General features: G+C 37.1%; 1 long non-coding RNA gene across 1 annotated transcript in view; it reads right to left on the bottom strand.

The window, feature by feature from the left end:
* Positions 1–4,961: 4,961 nt before the first annotated feature.
* LOC132011369 (uncharacterized) overlaps positions 4,962–19,905 on the bottom strand; it is a 116,150-nt gene continuing 101,206 nt past the window's right edge. The window contains exon 3 of the long non-coding RNA XR_009402366.1: positions 4,962–5,003. This is a non-coding gene — a long non-coding RNA (uncharacterized LOC132011369). The remainder of the gene's footprint in view (positions 5,004–19,905) is intronic.

The following is a 19,905-nucleotide window of genomic DNA, read 5'->3' as shown; positions in this document are numbered from 1 at the left end:
GCAACATGGGGGCTTAAGTGGGTAGGAGAAGAATCAATGAAACAAGATGGGATTGGGAGGGAGACAAACCATAAGTGACTCTTAATCTCACAAAACAAACTGAGGGTTGCTGGGGGGAGGGGGTTTGGGAGAAGGGGGTGGGATTATGGACATTGGGGAGGGTATGTGCTTTGGTGAGTGCTGTGAAGTGTGTGAACCTGGCGATTCACAGACCTGTACCCCTGGTGATAAAAATATATGTTTATAAAAAATTAGAAATTAAAAAAATAAATAAATAAAAGCAATAAATAAATAAATAAATAAATAATATTAAAAAAACACACAGCTCCACAAGACTAGAACTATGAATAAGTCAATTTACTTTTTAAAAATTTATTTCTTATTTATTTTCTGCATAACAGTATTCATTATTTTTGCACCACACCCAGTGCTCCATGCAATCCGTGCCCTCTATAATACCCACCACCTGGTACCCCAACCTCCCACCCACCGCCCCTTCTAAACCCTCAGATTGTTTTTCAGAGTCCATGGTCTCTCATGGTTCACCTCTCCTTCCAATTTCCCTGAACTCCCTTCTCCTCTCTAACTCCCCATGTCCTCCATGCTACTGGTTATGCTCCACAAATAAGTGAAACCATATGATAATTGACTCTCTCTCCTTGACTTATTTCACTCAATTTACTTTTTAAAAATTTTTTTATTCATTTTTATTATGTTCAATTAACCGATACATAATACATCATTTTTTAAAATCATGTTACGTTAGTCACCATACAATACATTAGTTTTTAATGTGGAGTTCCATGATTCACTGTTTACGTATAACACCCAGTGCTCCAAGCAACACGTACCCTCCTTAATATCCACCACTGGGCTCACCCATCCCCCCACTTCTGTCCCCTCTAAAACCCTCAATTTGTTCCTCAGGGTCCATAGTCTCTCATGGTTCATTTCCCCCTCTGTTCCCCTCCATTCATTTTTCCATTCCTTTTGGAATTCCATATTCCTTATTCCTTATGTTCCACAAATAAATGAAACCATATCATAATTGACATCATTAGGCTTTGACATAGTGTTCAACAATTCATTAGTTGCAATATAATATCCAATACCCATCACCACACATGCCCTCCTCAAGAAGTTTTTTGTTTAAATTCAATTTAGTTAACATATAGTGTATCATTAGCTTCAGAGGTAGAGTTTAGTGATTCATCACTTGAATATACACCCAGTGCTCATTTTCACAAGTGCCCTCCTTAATGCCCATCATCAAATTACCCCATAACCTCACCCACCTCCCTCCAACAACCCTCAGTTTTCTCCCTATAGTTAAAGAGTCTCCTATGGTTTGCCTTCTTCTCTTTTATTTTTCCTTCCCTTCCCTTATATTCATGTTTTGTTTCTTAAATTCCACGAGTGAAATATGATAATTGTCTTTCTCTGAGTAACTTATTTCACCATCATAATACCCTCTAGTTCCATCCACACTGTTGCAAATGGCAACACTTCATTCTTTTTGATGGCTGTATAATATTCATGTGGGGTGTGTGTGTGTGTGTGTGTGTGTGTGTGTGTGCACACACTCCATATTCTTTATCCACTTATCTGTCGACGAGCACCTGGGCTCTTTTTACAGTTTGGCTATTTTGGACATTGCTGCTAAATATTGGGGTGCATGTGCCCCTTCAAAACACTATTTTTGTATCCTTTGAGTAGAGTTGTTGGGTCATAGGGGAGCTCTACATTTAACTTTTTTAGGAACCTCCAGACTGTTTTCTAGAATGGCTGCACCAGTTTGGATTCCCACCAGCAGTGCAAAGAGGGTTCCCATTCTCCGCATCATCACCAACTACTGTGTCCTGATTTGTTAATTTAACCATTCTGACTGGTGTGAAGTGGTATCTCATTTTTTTTTTCATTCAATTAGCCAAGGTATAGTACATCATTGGTCTTGTGGGTTTTTTTTTTTAAGATTTTATTTATTCATCTGACAGAGAGAGATCACAAGTAGGCAGAGAGGCAGACAGAGAGAGAGAGGAAGGGAAGCAGGCTCCCTGCCAAGCAGAGAGCCTGACGCTGGATTCGATCCCAGGACCCTGAGATCATGACCAGAGCCGAAGGCAGTGCCTTAACCCATTGAGCCACCCAGGCGCCCCAGTCTTGTGGTTTTGATTTGTATTTCCCTGATGTCAAGTGATGCTGAGCACGTTTTCATGTATCTGTCGGCCATCTGGATGTCTTCATTGGAGAAATGTCTGCTCATGTCTTCTGCCCATTTCTTGATTGGATTATTTGTTCTTTGAGTGTTGAGTCCAATAAGTTCTTTATAGATTTTGGATACTAGCCCTTCATCTGATATGTCACTTGCAAATGTCTTCTCCCATTCTGTCAGTTGGCTTTTGGTTTAGTTGACTGTTTCCTTTGCTGTGAAGAAGCTTTTCATCCTGATGAAGTCCCAATAGTTTACTTTTGCTTTTGTTTCCCCTGCCTCTGGAGACATGTCTAGCAAGAAATTGCGGAGGCTGAGGTCAAAGAGGATGCTGCCTGTGTTTTCCTCTAGGATTTTGATGGATTCCTATCTCATATTTAGGTCTTTCATCTCCTTTGAATTTATTTTGTGTACCGTTTAAGAAAGTGGTCCAGTTTCATTCTTCTTCATGTGGCTGTCCCAACTTCTCCAACACCATTTGTTGAAGAGATTATCTTTTTTCCATTAGATATTCTTTCCTGTTTTGTTGAAGATCAGGTGAGGTCCATTTCTGGGTTTTCTATTCTGTTCCATTGATCTATATGTCTGCTTTTGTGCTACTACCATACTGTTTTGATGACTATTGTTTTGTAATACAGCTTGAAGTCCAGAACTGTGATTCCTCTAGCTTTGCTCTTTTTTTTTTTCTACATTATTTTGGATTTTCAGGGTATTTTCTGATTCCGTATTAATTTTAGAATTTTTTCTTCCAGCTCTGTGAAAAATGCTCATGCTATTTTGGTAGGGATTGCACTGAATGTGTAGACATGCATATTTTAACAATATTTTTTCTTCCAATCCATGAGCATGGAAGATTTTTCCAGTTTTTTGTCTTCCTCAATTTCTTTCGTAAGTGTTCTATAGTTTTCAGAGTACCCATCTGTTACCTCTTTAGTTAGGTTTATGCCTAAGTATCTTGCAGTTTTTAGTGCAACTGTAAACAGGATCAATTCTTTGATTTCTTTTTCTGATGATCCATTATTGGTGTACAGAAATACAACAGACTTCTGTGCATTGATTTTATATCCTGTAACTTTGCTGAATTCTTGTATGAGTTCTAGCAATTTTTTGGTGGAGTCTTTGGGTTCTCTCCATAGACCATCATGTCATCTGCAGAGAGTAAAAGTTTGACTTCTTTACCAATCTGCATGCTTTTTATTTAGTTCTTTTTGTTGTCGGATTGCTGAGGCTAGGACTTCCAGTACTATACTGAACAACAGTGGTGACAGTGAACATCCCTGTCGTGTACCTAGGGGAAAAGCTCTCAGTTCTTCTCTACTGAGGATAGATCTTTCATATATGGCATTTATGATATTCAAGTATATTCCTTCTATCGTTCCATTGTGGATGGTTTTTATCAAGAAATGGTGCTGTATTTTATCAAATGCTTTTCTACATCTATTGAGGAGATCATATAGTTCTTATCCTTTCTTTTGTTATTGTGGTGTATCAAGTTGATTGGTATATGGACACTGAACCACTTCTGCAACACAGGAATAAACCCACTTGGTTGAGGTGAATAACCCTTTCGACGTATTGTTGGATCCTATTAGCCACTATCTTAGTAAGAATTTTTTTAAGAGTTTATTCATTTGTTCAGAGAGAGAGAGAGAGAAACCGAGACACAGAGCAAGTGCACAAGCAGGGAGAGCAGCAGGAAGATCAGGCAGAGCAGGCAGAGGGAGAAGCTGACTCCCTGCTGAGCAAGGAGCCTGATGCAGGATTCAATCCCAGGACCATGGGATCATGACCTGAGTCAAAGGCAGATGCTTAATGGACTGAATCACCCAGGCATCCCCTTGGTAAGAATTTCTTTATCCATGTTCATCTGGGATATTGGTCTGTAATTCTCATTTTCCATGGGGTCTTTTTAAGATTAAGGTAATGCTGGACTCAAAGAATGAGTTTAGAAATTTTCCTTCCATTTCTGTTTTTTGGAACAGCTTAGAAGAATAGATATTAATTCTTTTTTAAGTGTTTGGTATAGGGGCGCCTGCATGGCTCAGTCATTAAGTATCTGTCTTTGGCTCAGGTCATGATCCCAGCATCCTGGGATCCAGTACCACATCAGCCTCCTTGCTTGACGGGAGATCTGCTTCTCCTTCTCCCACTCCCTCTGTTTATGTTTCCTCTCTCACTGTCAAATAAACAAATAAATTCTTTTAAATAAATAAATATTTGGTAGAATTCCCCTTAGAAGCTACCCGGCCCTACATTTTTATTTGTTGGGAGATTTTTTATTACAATTTCTTTGCCTGTTGTAGTTCTGTTTAAGTTTTCTATTTCTTACTGTTTCAGTTTTGGTACTTTACATGTTTCTAGGAATTTATCCATTTCTTCCAAGTTGCCCAATTTGTTGGCGTGTAATTATTTACAATATTCTCTTACAATTGTTTGTATTTCTTTGGTGTTGGCTATGAGGTCTATTTACTTTTTGTCAAATTCTTGAAGGAAAAAATATTAATATCTCAAATAGGCTTTTTCAAAATGAGTTTTGCAGCTATGATCATACATCCATTTTCTGTCCTTTTAAAAAAAATTTTAATGCTGCTGACATAGAGTAGGGTAGGGTCTAATATAGCTCTGTAAAGTAAAGAAAGAGTGTGGCTATGGTAAAAGCTTAAAAGATGGACAAGTAAGAATTGTTTTTATAGCAAATAAACATACTAGGTCGCTTCTTACATTAGAAAGGATAACAATAAACTTTTCATTACCTTTACATTTGGCTTCTTTGTTGAAACTCCTCTGTACCAACCTAAAACAAAGAATACAAAAGATATTAAATTCATATTGTCATTTTTTCCTATAAAACACATAATGTATTTTATTTGTTTATATAATGTGGTATTTTAGAGTGAAAAATTAATGCAAACCTTTCTAGTAAAGCCTCACTACTTATGTCTTTATTGAGTACTTTACTCTAAAAGGAATAGTCTTACATTAAATACATTTGCAATTTTCTTCAAAAGATACAACTTTCAACTGAATAAAGCCCAAAAAACTAAAAAAGACCTCAGAGGACATGTAATTCAACTCTATGAAAATTCCCAGATGAAACTGTGAGGGGCAGAAAAATGCCAAAGTCATATAGCATTTTTGGTAGTAGATAAAGACTATAGCCCAGACTTTGCTTCCTGATCTCATTCAGTGTCCCATGCACAAAACTACACTATGCTCATTTCTTGGCTTTCCAGATGCTGAAGTTGATATCTGTGCTTCAGTTATTCCCTCTTAGCACTCATACACAGCAACACAGACCTGTACCCCTGGGGATAAAAATATATGTTTATAAAAAATAAAAAATTAAAAAAAAAAAAAAAAGAATCAAAGTTTCAATTACATAATAAAAACAATTTTCAGAGAAAGGAAATTTCATTACCAACTTTTCTCAATTCCAATCTATTATTCTCAGAGGTTGTTACAGTTGCTCTGCTATGGTATAAGAGGAAAAAGTTCCAATGAACTGTACTGAAAGGAGGAAGATGAAGAAAAGGACATTATTGATAATAGCTAATAATGACTGAAAGCTTACTGTTTTAATTTCATGTACTGGAATTGACAGATTGTTCTTTCTATGTATTAACCTTTAAATCTTGCAACAAGCTATGAGGGAAAAAAATTTCCTGAAATCATAACAAACAATAAAAGAAGAAATATCCTTCTTTATGTTTAGTATAACAGCTGAAGTAATAAATTTTAATAACTCAATTTAAACACCTTGGGAGTTTCAGTATCTTCATTTATTAAAAAGAAAAAAGTGATTTACCATAAGTGAGATTTTTTAATAGCTTAAGAAACAAAATATAAAATGGTATCAGCAGGAATGGCAGAGAAGGATCTCTAAAAAGCCCTTCCTTAATAAAAGCAATTAGAATCCTGGCAAAAACTTTCAAAATCAAATTCTATAGAACTCTAGAAGTAAACCAAAGACCTGAAATAATTCAAATAGTACTTATTCAAGAAATCTGAATCTCGGTAAGAACAAAGACCTTTTTAACTTGCCCTTTCCCATCTCCCTTGCTGCAAGCCTTGTGTAAAACTTGAAAAAGAAAAACCCCAGGAGAAAGATAACGGAGGAATAGGAGACCTAAATTTTGTCTCCTCCCAAGAATTCAGCTAGATAGTTATCAAAGCATTCTGAACACCTACAAACTCAACAGGAGATTGAAGGAAAAAATAGCAGCAATTCTATGAACAGAAAAGCCACAACTTTTGGAAGGTAGGACATGCAAAGATATGAACCCAGGTGATATTTGGGAAGATAGACAATAGGGGGAGGGACCCTCGGTAAGCAGACTCCTGGCAAGTGACAGAGCAACAGAACACAAAATCAGAATTTTTAGAAGTTGGTTCCACTGAGGGACATGGCTCCAGTGGCTAAGTGGGGGGTGGAAGCCTCGCTGGGACAGTGTGGTCTCAGAACCATCGAAGTCACAGAAAGACCAGGGGTGCCTGAGTATGGCAGAACTCCCAGGTATCACAGTGGGGAAGCCAGCTGCAAAGAAGGAGCCAAGGAGTGGGCTCTCACCTTGGGGTCGCCATAAACAATGATCCCCAGCACATTTGGGCCACTACTCCTCAATCAGGGACCCAATGAGCAGCAGATCCAGGGAGACTCTCCTTCCTCCCCTGGGAGGAGCAGTATGGGGAGCAGCAGCACAGAAGGAGACCACAGCAATCTGCAGGATTTGGAAACTACAAACGGGGTCATATGCCAGAGATAGAAACACTTGGTCACAGACCAGATGAGCACAAAGTGCAGGCTGGAGACCAGGAAGACAAGAGTGATTGACTGCTTTTCTCTGAGGGCACACTGAGGAGGAGGACCCCAAGATCTCTCCTCCTCCAGAGCTGCAGATTGGGAGGGTACCATTTTCATTACATCCTCCAAAGCTGCATGGAAAAAGCTTTCAGGGAACAAGAGCTACCAACAGCAAACCCGAGCAGATTCCTTAGTCTGGACCCTGGCAAGGGCGAGGCACTTCCACCTGGACAAGACATTTGAGAATCACTGCAATAGGCCCCTTCTCCAGAAGATCAGCAAGAACATTCAACCAAGACAAAGTTTACAGATGAAAGAGAACTGCAAATTAAAGGGGAATACAGAGCATAGAATTCATGGCTTTTTCCCCATGATTCTTTCATCTTTCAAAGTTAATTTTTTTAATTTTCTTTATTTGTTCTTTTTCTATTTTTATTTTTATTCTTTCCTTTTATTTAAATTTTAATTTATTTTTTCAGTGTTACAAGATTCATTGATTATACACCACAGCCAGTGCTCCATGCAATACATGCCCTCCTTAATACCCATCACCAGGCTCACCCATCTCCTCCCCTCCCCTCCAAAACCCTCAGTTTGTTTCTCAGAGTCCACAGTCTCTCATGGTTTGTCTCCCCCTTTTCAACCAATATCTTTTTTAAATCTTTTTAAATTTTCATTTTACACTCATATTCTAACCCCTTATTGATAGAACCCCATTGTCTCTATGTGTAGATATATATATTTTTTTCCTTCAAAATTTTGTGATACAGGTTCTTCTAACAAACCAATATATACCTTAAATCTAGTGTATGGCTTTGTTTTACTCTCCTACCTCATCACATTCCATCCTTTTTTATTTAACTTTTTCCCTCTTTTCTCCACCAAATTCTTATCAATTTCCTTTTTAAAATCTTTTAAAATTTTCATCTTTACAGTCCTATTCCATCACTTCACCATATTTACCCTTACATTTGTGTATATAAAGGTTTTTCTTTCTTTAAAATTCTGAGAGGTGCAAAAATCTAGTACGTGACTCTGTTCTATTCATCAGCGTGATCATATTCTTCTTTTCATTTATCTTTTTCCCCTTTCCTTTCCCCAGGTTTTGGGTCTCTTCTGATTTGCTTAGTGTGTATTTTTCTGGGGTCGTTGTTACCTTTTAAGCATTTTGTTCTCTCATTCATCTATTCTTCTCTGAAGAAAATGACAAAACGTAAAAACTCACCTCAAAAAAAAAAAAAAAAAAACCTGGTACCAACTACCAGGGACCTAATCACCTAATCAATATTCACATTAGTAAGATGTCAGAACTAGGGTTCAGAATGATGACTATAAAGATATTAGCTGGGTTTGGAAAAAGCATGGAGGATACTAGAGAATCCCTTTCTGGAGAAACAACTAAAATCTAACCAACTCAAAATCAAAAAGGTTATTAATGAGGTGCAATAAAAAATGGAGGTTCTAACTGCTAGGATAAATGGTGCAGAAGACAGAATTGGTGATATAGAAGACCAAATGATGGAGAATAAAGAAGCTTAGAAAAAGAGAGATAAACAACTATTGGATCAGAACTCAAGAAATAAGTGATACTATAAGATGAAACAATATTAGAATAATTGGGATCCCAGAAGAAGAAGAGAGAGAGAGAGGCGCAGAAAGTATATTGGAGCAAATTATAGCAGAGAACTTCCCTTACGTGGGGAATGCAACAGGCATCAAAATCCAGGAGGCAGACAGAACCCCCCTCAAAATCAACAAAAATAGGTCTAATTATAAAACTAGCAAGTGCTAGAGACAAAGAGAAAATCCTGAAAGCAGCTTGGGACAAGAAGTCTGTAACATACAATGGTAGAAATATTGAATTGGCAACAGAGTTATCCACACAGACCTGGCCGACCCGAAAGAACTGGTGTGATAGATTCAGAGCACTAAATGAGAAAATTATGCACCCAGGAATACTATACCCAGTTAGGCTCTCATTGAAAATAGGAGGAGAGATAAAAAGCTTCCAGGACAAACAAAAATTAAAAGAATTTGCAAACACCAAATCAACCCTACAGGAAATACTGAAAGGGGTCCTCTAAGCAAAGAGAGAGCCTAAAAGTAACACAGACCAGAAAGGAACAGAGACAATAGACAGCAACCGTCACCTTACAGGCAATACAGTGGCACTAAATTCATATCTTTCAATAGTTACCCTGAACACCAATGGGCTAAATACCCCAATCAAAACACACAGGGTATCAGAATGGATTTTTTAAAAAAAAGACCTATTGATAGGCTGTCTGCAAGAGACCACTTTAGATCCAAAGACACCTCCAAATTTAAAGAGACAGGGTGGAAAACAATTTACCATGCTAATGGACACTGAAGGAAGGCTGGGGGTGGCAATCCTTATACCACATAAATTAGATTTTAAGCCAAAGACTGTAATAAGAGATGAGGAAGGACACTATGTCTTATGTAATGGGCCTTTCCAACAAGAAGATCTAACAATTTTAAATATCTATACCCCTAGCATGGGAGAAGCCAACTATATAAACCAATTAATAACAAAACCAAAGAAACACGTCGACAATAATAAAATAATAGCAGGGGACGTTAACACCCCCCCTCACTGAAATACACAGATCATCCAAGCAAAAGATCAGCAAACACTTAAAGGCCTTAAATGGCACACTGGACCAGATGGACATCACAAATATATTCAGAACATTCCATTCCAAAGCAATAGAATACACATTCTTCTCTAGTGCTAGTGCACATGGAACATTCTCCAGAATAGATCACATCCTGGGTCACAAATCGAGGTCTCAACCGGCACCAAAAGATTGGGATCATTCCCTGCATACTTTCAGACCACAATGCTCTGAAACTAGAACTCAGTCACAAGAGGAAAGTGGGAAATAACTCAGATACATGGAGGCTAGAAAGCATCCTACGGAAGAATGAATGGCTCAACCAGGAAATTAAAGAGGAGTTGAAAAAATTCACGGAAACAAATGAAAATGAAAACACAACTCTGCAGAATCTTTGGGACACAGCAAAGATGATCCTGAGAGGAAAGTATATAGCAATACAAGCCTTTCTCAAGAAACAAGAAAGGTCACAAATACACAACCTAACCCTACACCTAAAGCAGCTGGACAAAGAACAGCAAATAAAGCCTAAACCCAGCAGGAAAAGTTCTATAATTAAGGTCAGAGAAGAAATCAATCAAATAGAAACCAAAAGAACAGTTGAACAAATCAACAAAACAAGGAGCTGCTTCTCTGAAAGAATAAGATTAATAAACCCCTGGCCAGAAGTATCAAAAAGAAAACCCACTCTCACCACTCTTGTTCAACATAGTATTAGAAGTCCTAGCAACAGCAATCAGACAACAAAGAAAAATAAAAGGTATCCAAATTGGCAATGAAGAAGTCAAACTCTCTCTCTCTTCGCAGATGACATGATTCTTTATATGGAAAACCCAAAAGACTCCACCCCCAAACTACTAGAACTCATACAACAATTCAGCAACGTGGCAGGATACAAAGTCAATGTACAGAAATCAGTGGCTTTCTTATACACTAACAATGAAAATACAAAAAGGGAAATTAGAGAATCGATTCCATTTACTATAGCACCAAGAACCATCAGATACCTGGGAATAAACCTAACCAAAGAGGTAAAGGATCTGTACTCGAGGAACTACAGAACACTCATGAAAGAAATTGAAGAAGACACAAAAAGATGGAAGACCATTCCATGCTCTTGGATCGGAAGAATAAACATTGTTAAAATGTCTATACTGCATAGAGCAACCTATACTTTTAATGCCATTCCAATCAAAATTCCACCAGTATTCTTCAAAGAGCTGGAGTAAATAATCCAAAAATTTGTATGGAAGCAGAAGAGACCCGAAATTGCTAAGGAAATGTTGAAAAAGAAAATAAAAAGGACCCAAATTAATAAAATCATGAATGAAAGAGGAGAGATCACAAACCAACACCAAAGAAATACAAACAATTATAAGCACATATTACAAGCAACCGTACACCAGAAAATTAGACCATCTGGAAGAAATGGATGCATTCCTAGAGACATATAAACTATCAAAACAGAACCAGGAAGAAACAGAAAACATGAACAGACCCATAACCAGTAAGAAGATTGAAACAGTCGTCAAAAACCTCCCAACAAACAAGATCCCAGGACCACATGGCTCCCCAGGGGATTCTACCAAGTATTCAAAGAAGAATTAACACCTATTCTCCTGAAACTCTTCCAAAAAATAGAAATGGAAGGAAAAACTTCCAAACTCACTTGATGAGACCACCATTACTTTGCTCCCAAAACCAGACAAAGACCCCATCAAAAAAGAGAATTACAGACCACTATCCCTGATGAACATGGATGCAAAAATTCTCACCAAAATACTAGCCAGTATGATCCAACAGTACATTAAAAGGTTTATTTACCACAACCAAGGGGGATTTATTCCTGGGCTGCAAGGTTGGTTCAACATCCACAAATCAATCAATGTGATACAATACATTAATAAAAGAAAGGACAAGAACCATATGATACTCTCAAGACATGCTGAAAAAGCATTTGGCAAAGTACAGCATCATTTCTTTATCAAACTTCACAGTGTAGGGATAGAGGGTACCTATGTCAATATAATAAAAGCCATCTCTGAAAAACCCACAGCAAATATAATTCTCAATGGGGAAAAACCGGGAGCTTTTCCCCCAAGGTCAGGAACATGGCAGGGATGTCCACTATCACCACTGCTATTCAACCTAGTACTAGAAGTCCTAGCCTCAGCAATCAGACAACAAAAAGAAAAAAAAAGGCATCTGAATCAGCAAAAAAGAAGTCAAAACTCTCACTCTTTGCAGATGGTATGATACTTATGTGGAAAACCTGAAAGATTCCACCCCCAAACTGTGAGAACTCATACAGGAATTCAGTAAAGTGTCAGGATACAAAACCAATGCATGGAAATCAGTTGCATTTCTAAATACCAACAACAAGACAGAAGAAAGAGAAATTAAGGAGTCGATCCCATTTACAATTTCACCCAAAACCATAAGATGTCTAGGAATAAATCTACCAAAAAGGCAAATAATCTGTACTCAGAAAACCATAGGATACTATGAAAGAAACTGAGGAAGACACAAAGAAATGAAAAAATATCCCATGCTCACAGATTGGAAGAACAAATACTGTTAGAGAGGAGAAGGGAGTTGGGGTAAATTGGAAGGAGAGGTGAATCATGAGATATTATGGACTCTGAAAAACAATCTGAGGGGTTTGAAGTGGCGGGGGGTGGGAGGTTGGTGTACCAGGTGGTGGGTATTATAGAGGGCACTGATTGCATGGAGCACTGGGTGTGGTGAAAAAATAATGAATACTGTTATGCTGAAAATAAATAAATTAATTTAAAAAATTAAAAAATAAAATAAAATCCATTCTGATACCAAAAAAAGCTACCTAAAGCAATCTACACGTTTAATGCAATCCCATTCATTCAAAATATGAGCAACTTTTTTCAAAGAAATAGGACAAATAATCCTAAAAAAAAATTATTTTATTTTATTTTATTCAGTGATCCAAGCAAGATTCATTGTTTATATATCACACCTTGTGATGCATGCAATACATGCCGTCCTTAATATCCTAAAATTTGTATGGAATCAGAAAAGATCCCAAATAGCCAGAGTAATGTTGAAAAAGAAAACCAAAGCTGGTGGCATCCCAATTCCACCTGAAAACCAAATAATCAAGTCAAAAAAAAAGGGCAGAAAACATGAAAAGACCCTTCTCCAAAGAAGACATACAAATGGCTAACAGACACATGAGAAAATGTTCAACATCACTAGCCATCAGGGAAATTCAAATCAAAACCACATTGAGATACTACCTTACACCAGTTAGAATGGCAAAAACTGATAAGGGAAGAAACAACAAATGTTGGAGACAATGTGGAGAAAGGGGAACTGTTTTGTTGGTGGTGGGAATACAAGTTGGTACAGCCACTTTGGAAAACAATGTGGAGGTTCCTCAAAAAGTTTAAAATAGAGCTAGCCTATGACCCAGCAATTGCACTACTGGGTATTTACCCCAAAGACACAGAAGTAGTGAAAAGAAGGGACACATGCACCCCAATGTTCATAGCAGCAATGTCCACAATAGCTAAACTGTGAAAGGAGCCGATATGCCCTTCAACAGATAAACGGACAGAGAAGATGCAGTCCATATATACAATGGAATATTACTCAGCAATCACAAAGGAAGAATACCCACCACTTGCATCAACATAGATGGAACTAGAGGAGATTATGCTAACTGAAATAACTCAAGCAGAGAAAGACGATTATCATATGGTTTCACTTATATGTGAAACATAAGGAACAACACGGAGGACATTAAGAAAAGGAAGGGAAAAATGAACAGGGGGAATCAGAGGGGCAGATAGACCAGAAGAGACTATGGACCCCAGGAAACAAACTGAGGGCTTCCGAGGGCAGGGGGTCTGGGGGGATGGATTAGCCCAGTGATAGGTATTAAGGAAGGCACATACTGCAATGAGCACTGGGTATTTTAAACACAAACAATGAATCATGGAACACATTAGGCTGAGTGAAATAAGCAGAAAAAGTCAATTATCATATGGTTCCACTTACTTGTGGAACATAAGGAATAACATAGAGGACATTGGGAGAAGGAAAGGAAAAGTGAATTGGGGGAAATCAGAGGGAGAGATGAAGCATGAGAGACTATGGACTCTGAGAAACAAATGGGGTTTTGGAAGGGAGGGGGTAGAAGTTGGGTTAGTCTGGTGGTGGATATTAAAGAGGGCACATATTGCATGGAGCACTGGGTGTGGTACATAAACAATGAATCTTGGAACACTGAAAAAATAAAATTAAATTTAAAAAAAAAACTAATGAAGGGGACACCTAGGTGGCTTAGTGGGCTAAAGCCTCTGCCTTCAGCTCAGGTCATGATCTCAGGGTCCTGGGATCAAGCCCTACATCAGGTTCTCTGCTCAGTGGGAGCCTGCTTCCCCTGCTCTCTCTGCCTGTCACTCTGCCTACTTGGGATCTCTCTCTGTGTCAAATAAATAAATTTTTTTTTTAAAAACTAATGAAGTACTATATGGTAACTAACATAATAAAAATTTTTTTAAGAATTACAAATTAAAACAACAATAAGATACCATTACATATCTACTATAAAGGCCAAAATCAAAATATTGACAACACCAAATTCTGATAAAGATGTGGAGCAACAGGAACTTTCATTCATTGCTGATGGGAATCCAAAATGGTACAGCCATTTTGTGAGGTTGTTTGGCAGTTTTTTTACAAACCTAAATATTCTCTTACCATTTGATTCATAAGTCTGACTCTCTGGTATTTACTCAAATGAAGTGAACATTTATGTCCACACAAAAACCTGCACCTGGATGTTTTTAGCAACTTTATTCATAACTGCCAAAATGTGGAAGCAACCAAGATGACCTTCAGGTAAATGGATAAATAAACAGTGGTACATCCAGTACATCCACTGGTATATTATTTAGTGATAAAAAAGATACAATCTATCAAGCCACAAAAAAATGAAGGAACTTAAAGTGTATATTACTAAATGAGAAAAGCCAATCTGAAAATGTCACATACTATGATTCCAACTATATGACATTGATAAAAGGCAATACCATGGAGAGACAGTAAAAAGATCCGTGATTGCCAAGGGTTGGAGGGAGGGAGGGATAAATAGGTGCAGAGTATTTTTAGGGCAGTGACACTATTCTGTATGACACTATAATGGTGGATACATGTCATCAAACATTTATCAAAACCAAGAGAATGTACAACACCAAGAGTGAACCCTGATGTATACTCTGGATCTTGGGTGACAATGATGTGCCAACATAGGTTCACTAATTTTAACAAATGTACCCATTCTGGTGTGGATGTTGATAGTGGAAGAGGCTGTACATGTGTGGAGGTAGGAGATATATGGGAATTCACTATACTTTCTGTGCAGTTTTTCTGGCAGCCTAAAACTACTCTAAAAAATAAAGCATATTTTTTAATGAACTTACTGTATGACTCTCCAACCCCAACTCAAAGTATTTACCCAATAGAAAAAAAAATTCATATGAAAATCTATATACAACATTTAAAACATTTATTCATAATCTCCAAAAAGAAAGCAGTTCATAGTCTATCAATGGTTACATGGATAAATAAAATGTGGCTTAAATCTGTATGAGGAAATACCACTTTAAAAAAATGAGCCACAGATACATACAACATGAATGAATTTTAATGCATTATGCAAAGTGAAAAAAAAAAGCCAGACACAACAAGCTATATAACGTATGATCCTATTTATATAACATCCTAGAAAACACAAAATTAGAGGGACAGAAAATAAAACAGTGGTTGCCAGGGCTGGGGGAAGGGGATTGAGAAGGAAGGTTGACTACAAGGAACCTGATGTTACATTTAGGGAAGACAAAAAAAAAAAGTTCTATATCCTAACTGTGGTGATAGTTACAAAAGTATACATTTATCAAAATTCACAGAAATATACTCCAAAAAGGATGACATTCACTGCACATAGGTTATGCCCCAATAACCTGACTAAAGCAACACACACACATACATACAGACAACAGGATAACATTTCACATCTACCACATTGGTTAGAATTTTTCTTTTAAATTCTAACAATAGCAAGAGTATTGGCAAGGGAATGTAGAGCAATCAGATATTAGGGTGATAATAAATGGTCCCCATTTTCAAAAACAAAGCAGTATTTATTATATGCATATTGTATGACACTGAAATTCTACTTCTGTATATTATTCCCTATAAAATAGCATTGAATTGGGGATATTATTGCATTATGAAGAAATTTTTGGAAATCTGTGGAAAGTCTGAGTTGCCAAAGACATTAAAAATATTTATATTTTCAAAATGCAAAAATTCTTAGAAGAAAAATAAGTGTAGATCTTCATGACCTTGGGTTAAACACTGGTTTTATGCACAAGCAACAGAAAAAAATAAATTTGACTTCACCAAAATTAAAAGCTTTGTTCCTCAAAGGACATCAAAAAATTAAAATGCAACCCACATACTGGGCAAAGATATTTATAAATCATATACCTGATAAGAGACCTGGCAGAGAGCCTGATGTGGGACTTGATCCCAGGACCCTGAGATCATGACCTGAGCTGAAGGCAAAGACTTAACCCACTGACCCACCCAGGCACCCCAGACAAAAGATTTAAATAAACACTTTTCCATAGAAGATACACAAATGGCCAATAAAAACATGAAAAGAAGTTCAACATCATTAGTCATTAAAGAAATAAAAAAACCATAATGAGTACCATTTCTCCCCCCAATGAAATGGGTGCAATGACAAACACAGATAGTAACAAGTATTAGCAACGATATGGAGATATTGGAACTCTTGTACATTACTGACAGGTTTGTAAAATGGTGCAGCTACTTTAGAAAACAGTTTGCTAGTTCCTCAAAATGTTAAAAATAAAACTACCATATGACCCAACAATTCCCCTTACGTATATAACAAAAAAATTTTTTTATTAACAGGTATTCAAACAACTATAAGCACACAAATTTCACGGCAGCACTATTCACAACAGCCAAAAGGTGAAAACAACCCATCTGTCAGCTGATGAATGGATAAATAAAATATGGTATATGCCTACAATGGAATACCACTTAACCATAAGAATAAGTCAAGTTCTTTTTTTTAAAGATTTTATTTATTTATTTGATGAAGAGAGACAGCACAAGAAAGGGGAGTAGCAAGCTCCCCACTGAGCAGCAAGCCTGATGTGGAGATCGCTCCCAGGACCCCAAAATCATGACCTAAGCAGAAGACAGACACTTAACTGACTGAGCCACCCAGGCGCCAAAAAGAAATCAAGTTCTGATACACGCTTAAACATGGATGAAATATGAACACTGTGCTAAAAGAAGCCAGACACAAATTAAATAATTACATTTATATGAAATGTCCAGAATAGGCAAATCCACAGAGAAAATAGATTAGTGGTTGCCAGGGGCTGGGGTAGAAAATTATTGCAAGTGTTTACTAATAGGAGTGGGGTTTCTTTCTCAAGTTATAAAAATATTCTAAAATTAATGGTGATAGTTGCACAACTCTATACCATAAAAACAGTGAACTGTATGTCTTTAAAGGGTGAATTTTATAGTATACGAATTATATCTCAATAAATCTATTTTAAAGGGAAAGAAGGCAGGTTAGCACTGGCTCTGAAAAGGTTGAGAATTATGTCCTTAGAAAATTTCCTATATATATGCACCTATTTCCTATATATATGCACAGGAAAGCTCTGTTGCCTTAATATACACAATATCAAAGTACTGGTCACTGTTCCATACTTTCTCATATTTCATAAATCCTTGAGGCTACCTTGTTAAATCTTATGAAAATTCATTTTTTTATCTGACTGCAATGCCATTCATGTTAACATCTTAATCTCCCTTGTACTACTCAATAAAAAACTGTTGAGAAGCCACGTAATCCATATGCCTCAATATAACTAATAGGTATTTTGGTACAAATGATTATATGTCACTTAATTTTTTATGTTTTTATAAAATGATAATGAGAGAATAATTAGGATTAAGTACCACTTCAGGATCTCATGTAAACACTTAAGCAGATAACATATGTTTACGAAGGTGAGTAATTTCTCATCCAATGAATTCTCACAATATTGTTTATCAAAAGCGGTTTCCTTAACTAAATATATATGTATTAGAATGCAATATAAACTCTTGCTTCTCAGTGGGAGATCAGAGGACAGAGGAGAGGAAGACTGAAATCAGTTTTGTAGAGTACAAAGCAGCTTCAAAAACACAACACTATCACCTCCATGGAATGCCACCATTGTGAGGGTCATGAGGACTGTGCTCAATAATTCTAGGCATCAATTTTTCTTAAAACAAATCTCTGCTACAAATTTTACAAATGTTCTCATTCTATGCAAGATTTAGAACTGGAGAGCAAAGAAATGTAAGAAGAAAAGAGAGAAGGAAGTAGAAAGAGAATTAATTCCTTATAGATATAGATATAGATGTATCTCAAAGGCTTATAACTTCTCAGATAAGGAATTTTAAAAAATCAACACAAATAGTTCCAAAATCATTAAGAACCAACAGGAAAGAGATGTTTTTAGTTAGCAAGCACAATAAAGCATCTTTTAAATGTCTGGTTTTCCTGACCTCAGGGGAAAAGCACTCAGGTTTTCCCCAATGAGAATGATATTCACTGTGGGTTTTTCATAGATGGCTTTTACGATATTGTGGGAGGTACCATCTATCCCTTCATTGTGAAGAGTTTTGATCAAGAAAGGATGCTGTCCACTATTGCCAATGCTATTCAACATAGTTCTAGAAGTCCTAGCCTTGGCAATCAGACAACAAAAACAAATAAAAGGCATCCAAATCAGCAAAGAAGAAGTCAAATTCTCACTCTTTGAAGATGACTTTATGTGGAAAACCCAAAAGACTCTATTCCAAAACTGCTAGAACTCACACAGGAATTCAGTAAAGTGTCAGGATATAAATTATAAAACTGATACCAGTTATATTTCTATACACCAATAGCAAGACAGAAGAAAGAGAAATTAAGGAATCAATCCCATTTACAACTGCACCCAAAACCATAAGATACCTAGGAATAAACTTAACCAAAGAGGCAAAGAATCTGTACTCAGGAAAATATAAAGTACTCGTGAAAGAAACTGAAGACACAAAGAAATGGAAAAGCGTTCCATGTCCATGGACTGGAAGAACAAATATTGTGAAAATGTCTATGCTATCTAAGGCAATAGACACATTTAATGCAATCTCTATCAAAATGCCATCAATTTCAAAGAAATGGAACGAATAATAAAAGAGCCCAAATAGCCAGAGGAATGTTGAAAAAGAAAACCAAAGTTGGTGGCATCAAAATTCCAGACTTCAAGGTATATTACAAAGCTGTCATCATCAGAAAGTATGGTATCGGCAAAAAAACAGACACATAGATCAATGGAACAGAACAGAGAGCCCAGAAATAGACCTTCAACTTTATGGTCAAACAATCTTCAACAAAGCTGGAAAGCTGGAAAGAATGTTCAATGGAAAAAAGACAGTCTCTTCAACAAATGGTGTTGGGAATATTGGACAGCCACATGCAGAAGAATGAAACTGGACCATTTCCTTACACCACACACAAAAATAGACTCAAAATGCATGAAGGACCTCAATGTGAGAAAGGAATCCATCAAAATCCTTAAAGAGAACATAGGCAGCAACCTCTTCAACTTCAGCCACAGCAACTTCTTCCTAGAAACATCGCCAAAGGCAAGGGAAGCCAGGGCATATACGAACTACTGGGACTTCATCAAGATCAAAAGCTTCTGCGCAGCAAGGGAAAGAGTCAACAAAACCAAAAGACAGCTAACAGAAAGAGAAAAGATATTTGCCAATGACATATCAGATAAAGGGCTAGCATCTAAAATCTATAAAGAACTTACCAAACTCAAACCCAAAGAACAAATCATCCAATCAAGAAATGGGCAGAGGACATGAACAGACATTTCTGTGAAGAAGACATGCAGATGGCCAACAGACTCATGAAAAAGTGCTCAACATCACTCAGCATCAGGGAAATACAAACAAAACCACAATGAGATACCACCTCACACCAGTCAGAATGACTAAAATCAACAAGTCAGGAAATGACAGATGCTGGCGAGGATGCGGAGAAAGGGGAACCCTCCTACACTGTTGGTGGGAATGCAAGATGGTGCAGCCACTCTGGAAAACAGCATGGAGGTTCCTCA

The sequence above is a fragment of the Mustela nigripes genome, chromosome 2 (assembly GCF_022355385.1).
Source record: "Mustela nigripes isolate SB6536 chromosome 2, MUSNIG.SB6536, whole genome shotgun sequence".
In the NCBI taxonomy this organism is placed as follows: domain Eukaryota; kingdom Metazoa; phylum Chordata; class Mammalia; order Carnivora; family Mustelidae; genus Mustela; species Mustela nigripes.
This window is presented reverse-complemented; position numbering and strand designations above follow the sequence as displayed.